At 41.9% G+C, this 7,630-nt stretch overlaps 1 long non-coding RNA gene across 1 annotated transcript; it reads right to left on the bottom strand.

Moving 5' to 3' along the window:
• Positions 1-5,155: 5,155 nt before the first annotated feature.
• Positions 5,156-6,224, bottom strand: LOC135175064 (uncharacterized). Its single transcript, XR_010302196.1, has 3 exons — positions 6,184-6,224; positions 5,948-6,024; positions 5,156-5,816 (listed from the first exon to the last, which is right to left on the bottom strand). It is a non-coding gene; the product is annotated as an uncharacterized LOC135175064 (long non-coding RNA).
• Between the last annotated feature and the right edge of the window lie 1,406 nt (positions 6,225-7,630).

Genomic DNA, 7,630 nt, shown 5'->3' with positions numbered 1-7,630 from the left:
AGGGGACACAGTCTCAAGTTGTGCCAGGGGAAAGTATAGGCTGGATGTTAGGAGGAAGTTGTTGCCAGTGAGAGTGATTGGCATTGGAATGGGCTGCCCAGGGAGGTGGTGGAGGCACCATCCCTGGATGAGGTACTTACTGCCATGATCTAGTTGACTGGCTAGGGCTGGGTGCTAGGTTGGACTGGATGATCTTGGAGGTCTCTTCCAACCTGCTTGATTCTATGATTCCAAGGCTGCTGCAGACTCGGGACACTTAGCAGATAAGAGAAGTCTTAGCAAGATTGACTGTTCAGATTGGCATCACTCAGAGTGAAGTAGAGAAGCAATTTACACCACTCTGACTACAGCTGGTGGTAGAGAAAGAACTGTGCAATTATTTCTGAAATACTTCAGATTATTTTTTTTAACCCATATTTTTGACTGTTGATGGAACCTGAAAGCTAATCTGAGAATATGAAATTAAGAAAAAAAAATCATGTGGGAGCTTGCTGTACTACTGACACATACATACACAGTCCTCCACCCTTCTCTCTTCCCTCCCCTGTTAAAGTTGCTACCTTGCACATCAAAGGTTGGAGGGTATTTTGGTATATTCACAAATCACTCAGAAGATGAACAAGCTTATTTGTTCCAAATGATAAAAGTTCAAAGTATTTCATTTATGCTAACGGTTCATTAATGTAGCTACTCATGTGTGCATATATCCCACTTATTAAGCCTCCCTGTCTCCTAATAACAGTTTAGCTAAATGGGAGATGTTTCAACGAGGTTACTCATACTTTCATATATAATTACCTTAGCCATAGGTATTAGGATCTTGATAATAATCTTCCTTTTCACAGTCTTTAATCTAAATAGAGCTTGGGAGTGCCACAGACTGCACTAGGTGCTGCACAGCCTACGCTTGTCTGCAGTACTGAGCTGTCTGCAGAGTTCTTATCCACAAAGTCCTTGTGTGAGTAAAGGAGCACTGCTATCTTTCCTGAGCAGATAAAAACCTGTAGAGTGGAAAAACAAAGTAGCCTAACTGACAAAAGCACTTAACACAACTTTTAATAGGCCCCAGGACCATCAAGAAAACTCTGGGAGTGAACAGCAGTGAACTTTGCAAATGAGGTGGGCAGAGGACTTGAGTGTCTTACTTGCTATGCAAGAGATTCAGCTAACATACAAAAAGTGGCTGTTTCATAGAATGGTTTGGGCAGGAACATTTTCTGCTAGATCAGGTTGCTTAAAGCCCCATCCAAACTGGGTAACCTATGTCAGGAAAGAATGTCTCATGTTCAACTACCTAAGCCTCAAACCAGTGCCAGTCATCTCGCTGCATACCTTACACATGGCTGCTTACCTTTTGCTTTATGGGTTCCTAACCCTCACTTTAACCATAAAACTTTTGCTTTCTCCTGATATTTAGTTGCACAGAAATGTTAACATTTTCCCAGATGTATTTCAAACAAAGCAAATGACATTTGATAAAAGCACAACCTAATATCACAGTATCACCAAGGTTGGAAGAGACCTCACAGATCATCAAGTCCAACCCTTTACCACAGAGCTCAAGGCTAGACCATGGCACCAAGTGCCACATCCAATCCTGCCTTGAACAGCTCCAGGGACAGTGACTCCACCACCTCCCCGGGCAGCCCATTCCAGTGTCCAATGACTCTCTCAGTGAAGAACTTTCTCCTCACCTCCAGCCTAAATTTCCCCTGGCATAGCTTGAGGCTGTGTCCTCTTGTTCTGGTGCTGGCCACCTGAGAGAAGAGAGCAACCTCCCCCTGGCCACAACCACCCTTCAGGTAGTTGTAGACAGCAATGAGGTCACCCCTGAGCCTCCTCTTCTCCAGGCTAATCAATCCCAGCTCCCTCAGCCTCTCCTTGTAGGGCTGTGCTCAAGGCCTCTCACCAGCCTTCTCGCCCTTCTCTGGACATGCTCAAGCATCTCACTAATGGCATGCTTACTGATAGCAGTCAGAATATTTTAATGTTTTGAGGGCAAACACCATTGTTTTGGGTGGGGCAGATCTGATGATTTAACAGCAAACTAAGATACACCCATGTTTCCTGATTAAATTGTGTTCAAATTTAACAAATCACTCTTTATGGCAACAGAAGTTCTGAGATCTTAGAAATCATTACAATGGAATGACTACCATAAATATTTTTAGATGTCAAGGAGAAATATTGTTTTACTTAGCCCTTTTCCTAAGTGAGAAACTTGTACTTTTTGTTTTTATGTGCTAGAAGCCAACATCTTTGTCTCTTTATTTTCCTATCAACACACCAGCAACACTAGTAATATTGCCAGTAGAAGGATAAGCTGTCAAAGCTTATTTTGTTAATACCTTGAAGGTATTGACAAATAGTGTTCATTTTTGAGATGGTTTATGGTATGTCAGCATACTTTTGTTGTTGTTGTGTTGCCATTTATTTTTATCATTGGGTGAATAGCAGATTTTTTAAATGCTTACATATTTAAAAGGAATGAGGATAGTGGAAGTCAAATACTGTGTCAGTTCCACAATCTAGAATTAGAGAATTGTTTTGGTTGGAAAAGACCTCTAAAGTCACTGAATCCAACTGTCAACCTAAGACTACCATGGCCATTAAACCATGTCCTGAAGTGCTATGTCCACACATTTATTGAATACCTCCAGGTGGTGACTCCACCACCTCTCTTGGAAATTCCAATGCCTGACCACTCTTTCTGCAAGTACCTTTTTGTAATATCCAACCTAAACCTCCCCTGCCACATTTTCAGGGCATTTTTTCTTATCTATCACCTGATATTACGGAGGAGACTGACCCCCACCTCATTACAACCTCCTTTCACACAGCATCACAGTACCACCAAGGTTGGAAGAGACCTCATAGATCATCTAGTCCAACCCTTTACCATAGAGCTCAAGGCTAGACCATGGCACCAAGGACCACGTCCAATCCTGCCTTGAACAACTCCAGGGACTGCGACTCCACCGCCTCCACTTTCAAGCAGTTGTAGAGAGCAATGAGGTCTAGGTTGCTTTTAGTTCCAGTTAAAATTGAAATGTAACCTCTCAAAGTGGTACAAAAGACTTTAAGTTAAGAACTGAGGAAGAAAATATATAAACACACATTTAAGTGACTATGTTGTGCTTCATTTGCCACTCTAAAGTGCTCCTACCATTTGATAGGCATTATTTGCAAAGTCCTCTGTGCAGCATCATCAACATTTTCTCAAGCATGATGGTTCTGATTACTTGTTCCAACTGTTGTGCTTGTAGGTCAGCACTTGTTGGAGTAAGAAGGCCAGCAGATTCACAAAGGAAAGAAAAAGGGAGGGAGAAAAAGGTAATTGTGATGTCAATGTAGGAAACACTGTTTGGTTAGTTCTTCAGGTGAGACAGAATAACTTGGTTTTGGCTGGGACTGACCTAATAGATTTCAGTTTCATAACTGGTTACAGGGGGCTATTTTTTTATTTCCTTGTTTGCTTACTATTAAATAGGCTACCACATACATGGGAACTGTCTGTTAACTCTGCATGATCAAATGTTTGAGTCTATGCATTCCTTTACAGATAGCTTAAGCAGGCACCAGATTTTTCCATTTTGGTTTGCTGTTTTTTCAAGTATACATTTGGTTGTAACTCATCCAAATTTCCTATCAGGACATGCAGTATCTTTACAAAGGAGGCAGAAAAGAAAAAGAGCCTTTTTATCATTAACATCATTGATAACAGTGCCTTATTCTGCTGTTAATGGATTGAAAATCTTCTTCACTGGGATAGAAACAACTTCTTTACACTCTGTGATCAAAACTTTACCAGCAGTAGGAGCCAGAGGAGAAAGGGGACCCATGAAATTGTTGCTCTTAGACCTAGTTGGCTGCATGTGGAACATGAAAGATGGTGAGCTTCTTACATATCTCTATGTGGAGGGACAAATTCAGTGTCTGAATAGACACAGAAAAGCCAGGAGAGGCTGTGCACCAGGGTGACACTCTTCCTGGCATCCAGGGAGATCTACTTCTACCTGCTCTCCACAGAAAGATAAATAAAAATAAGATCTCACAGAAGGTCACACTACCCTGTGTTTAGGGACAGTGGAGGAATCCAACATTAAATAATTCACTCCTGTCTATTGCTCATTCATCATTTCAGAGGTTAGTCTTATCTCTCTGTGAGAACCTACTGTGTTGCTAACAGGTAACTATGCAGTAAGATGATGCACTAGTGTGGTCATAGCTGTGCTTTGTGTTCCAAATTTTCCATTTAATAATCTAAGCAGAAATGAACAGGAAAGCTAAACAGGAGTACGAAATACTATTTTCATTTTCTCTGTCGCTGCATAGCAGGAGGAAAAAATAACCAAATGCTCCTAGAGGCATATTGGTTTGTCTAGAATATACAGAGTGTTTATTTCTCATATTCCATAACCACTCTACTCAGTCAGTGAGGTTAGAAGGTTGTTCTTCAGCAGATTTAACAATAGGCAGCTCTTTGGGCACTAAAAGAAACAGCTAGGTATAGACTGATTTCACCAGAACAGATTTTTATATGGAAATCTGTGTTTTATTTCAAGATCAGTTGATCTCTGGAGGTCCCTTCCAACCTCTAAAGTTCTGTGATTCTGTGTCAAAGCAGGGGAAAATGGTATCAAGAGAGATCTACCCCACAGCTCTTTCATCACATCATCTACTTGGCCAGAAGACATGGTATTAAAGCCTTTTCTAAGATCAGGCTAAACAGATAGCTGCTTAAAAAGACAGGTTTAAATTATGCTGTCTTTAGTGCATCTAGCAGCCCTGCTCTTTTCTACTGGCTCTTCTTGAGATTTACAGTAATAGAACCAGATCACATGAAGAGATTTGGTCTGATGTCTAATTCTTCTTAAGGGTCTGTTGGTACCTGACTGCTATCAAACTGTCAAGTGCCTATCTTTTTCTGAGAGGAAAATTCACACCATCTACTGTTCTCTCACTTAGCTTTGAAAAATAGTTGAGTTATATCACTTACTTAGCAAAGGGCCAAAGAGGTTCAATGTCACCATTTTTCTTGTCTTTCTGTGTTCTTGGAGGCAAGTGAAATAGGAAAATAATGCCCCAGACCAATTTCAAAAGTGAAAACAACACTACTTTACACAGAGTGCAAAAAAATGGAGCTTCCTTAAAATATGGCCAAAAGAATCTTCATTTATTCCAGTTTTTTTATAATCTTGAAACCCTGGCATGCCCAAATTGTGGTAGACAAAAATACTGGGTTTACTTTCATTTTGTGTCTTAAAGTTCCACGAAAAAGGGTTTGAGATTCTATGCTAATACCCCTCCATTCACTACTTAATGCTCATGGTTAAAGTATCTCTGTAACCAAAATCTGACACATCTGACTTCAGCACAACACTTAATGAATTTGGATATTAGTATCTTATTATGTATCTGAATGATATTCCTAATTGCAGTAGTTATAACTATTGCCAGGGCAACATATCTTTTGCACACCCCTTTTTAATGTTTTGAATGTACATTATTTTCCCACTACACTGGAAACTGGAGATGGAATGCCACCAGATTCTTGCTAACATACTGTACCACACATATCAAGACATACTGGTGGTACAGCCTTCACATAGGGAAGAAAAAAAAAAGCCACATGTAAACCCAAAAATATATTTGACAAATACCAAAGACAGTGCTGAAATAAAAGCATCTACCACAACAGAAACAGAAGATGATGAGAAAGCTAGGGCACCTCTGCTGTAGGGACAGGCTGCAAGAATTGGGGCTGTTCAGTCTGGAGAAGGCTCTGGGGAGGCCTTATAGCAGCCTTCTAGTACCTGAAGAAGGTCTAAGGGAAAGATGTAGATGTACTGATTCTATGATTCAAGGTCCCTTCCAGTCCCTAACAATCTGATTCTCCACCACACCTCACCTTCCTAAAGCAGTCCCTGCTCCCCCCTGCCCTTACCTCTCTCTGCCTGAAGAGCTCTTCTCCACCACTGTTTTTGCAGTCATCTCAGAGCCTGAGGCAAAAGCCAAAATACCCTACAAAAGAAACGAGCTCCAGCAAAGACACATACCCATCACCCGTGGATGATGTTGTAACAGCTGCTGAGCCTAACCCTAGCAAGCCGGGGGGCCACGAGGCCCCCCGGCCTTTGAAATCCTCCACCAATTCACCCAGTGCACACTATGGGGACTCACCAGGGATGCCAGGCAGAGGATCCCTTGGCCCACAATGGGCCTGACTTAGGGCTTCCAGCCTGCTTGGGGCAGAATATAAAGGGGAGTGGGCAGGGAGGGCAAAGTGGCCACACCTGGGGTGGGAGGAGACTCCGATAGCCAGCTAATAGCAAACGGCATCACCTGGCGGCAACACACCTGATGTGTTACAATAGGAAATGAATTAAATGGTGATTAATTAATTACAAGCATAATAGATGTTAGCAATGTCTGTAATCAAAGCTGATTACATTATGCCCAGAACAAATAGCACAATGAAGATATGTATTTGAACAAATAATGCTGGCTAAAGCATATCATTTAATTTATCTGCTGAAGGGGGCAATGCAGTGACTGACAAAATATCCTCTGTGTTAAAAGAGGAGGTGTTCAAAAAAAGCCTGGCTGAGGCGCTTAGTGCCATGGTCTAGTTGATTGGACAGGGCTGGGTGCTAGGTTGGACTGGATGAGCTCTTCCAACCTGCTTGATTCTATGATTCTATGATGATTCTTACTTGTGCCTGGGGAGGTATAGGCTGGACGTTAGAAGGAAGTTCTTCACAGAGAGAGTGACTTGCTGTTGGAATGGGCTGCCCAGGGAGGTGGTGCAGTTGCTGCCCCTGGAGGTGTTCAAGAAAACACTGCATGGGGCATTTAGTGCCATGGTCTAGTTGATTGGACAGGGCTGGGTGACAGGTTGGGCTGGAAGATTTTAGAGGTCTCTTCCAACCTGGTTGATTCTCTGATTCTATGATCAGGACAGAGATGAACATCATAATCCATACTTTTTTTCTCTATAGTAGAAGGTAAAACTGCAGATGAGTAAGATAGTACAGGCATTTGTGGTCATGTTTTAGGGAAATTATATTCTTGATGTAAAGGTTTGAGATCATGGAGAGTCTAATATGTTCAAAGGTGATCCATCCTAAATGTTTCTCATTCACCTTGTATACCAGTAGTGCTGGAAGTGAAAGTTACCCATGTGACCTAACAACCATGTCAGGATCAGACTCTCTGTGTAGTGATTTCCTGCAGAAATCTAGGGAATAGTTGTGCCACCAGTGAACACTGTGCTTGCCTTTCTATGTGAGTGCATTCAGGATGGGTAGCCACACAAGAAAGCTTTTCCTGTACCTCAATAGGTAACCATGTCAGCAGCTGTAAGATGATCCTTTGGCCTTGTCAGTCATGAAGCTCTAGCTATAGCTAAGAACATGGAGATGAAAAGGCACCAAACTGCTTAGAAATTAGTCCCCACCAGGGTGCAAGGGGAATTTGGAAGCTGCTGCAAGCTCATGTGTACTCACAAGCAACACAACTGAGTTTTGTATACCTACCAGCTTGAAATGAAAGCCTAGTGGTGATGTAGCCCAAGAGCCATGTGTTACATATTCATACAGGCATTGGCTTTATACTGTGTGATGATACC

The sequence above is a fragment of the Pogoniulus pusillus genome, chromosome 4 (assembly GCF_015220805.1).
Source record: "Pogoniulus pusillus isolate bPogPus1 chromosome 4, bPogPus1.pri, whole genome shotgun sequence".
Classification (NCBI taxonomy): Eukaryota; Metazoa; Chordata; class Aves; order Piciformes; family Lybiidae; genus Pogoniulus; species Pogoniulus pusillus.
The sequence above is the reverse complement of the archived record's forward strand: the minus strand, read 5'-3'. Positions and strand labels throughout refer to the sequence as shown.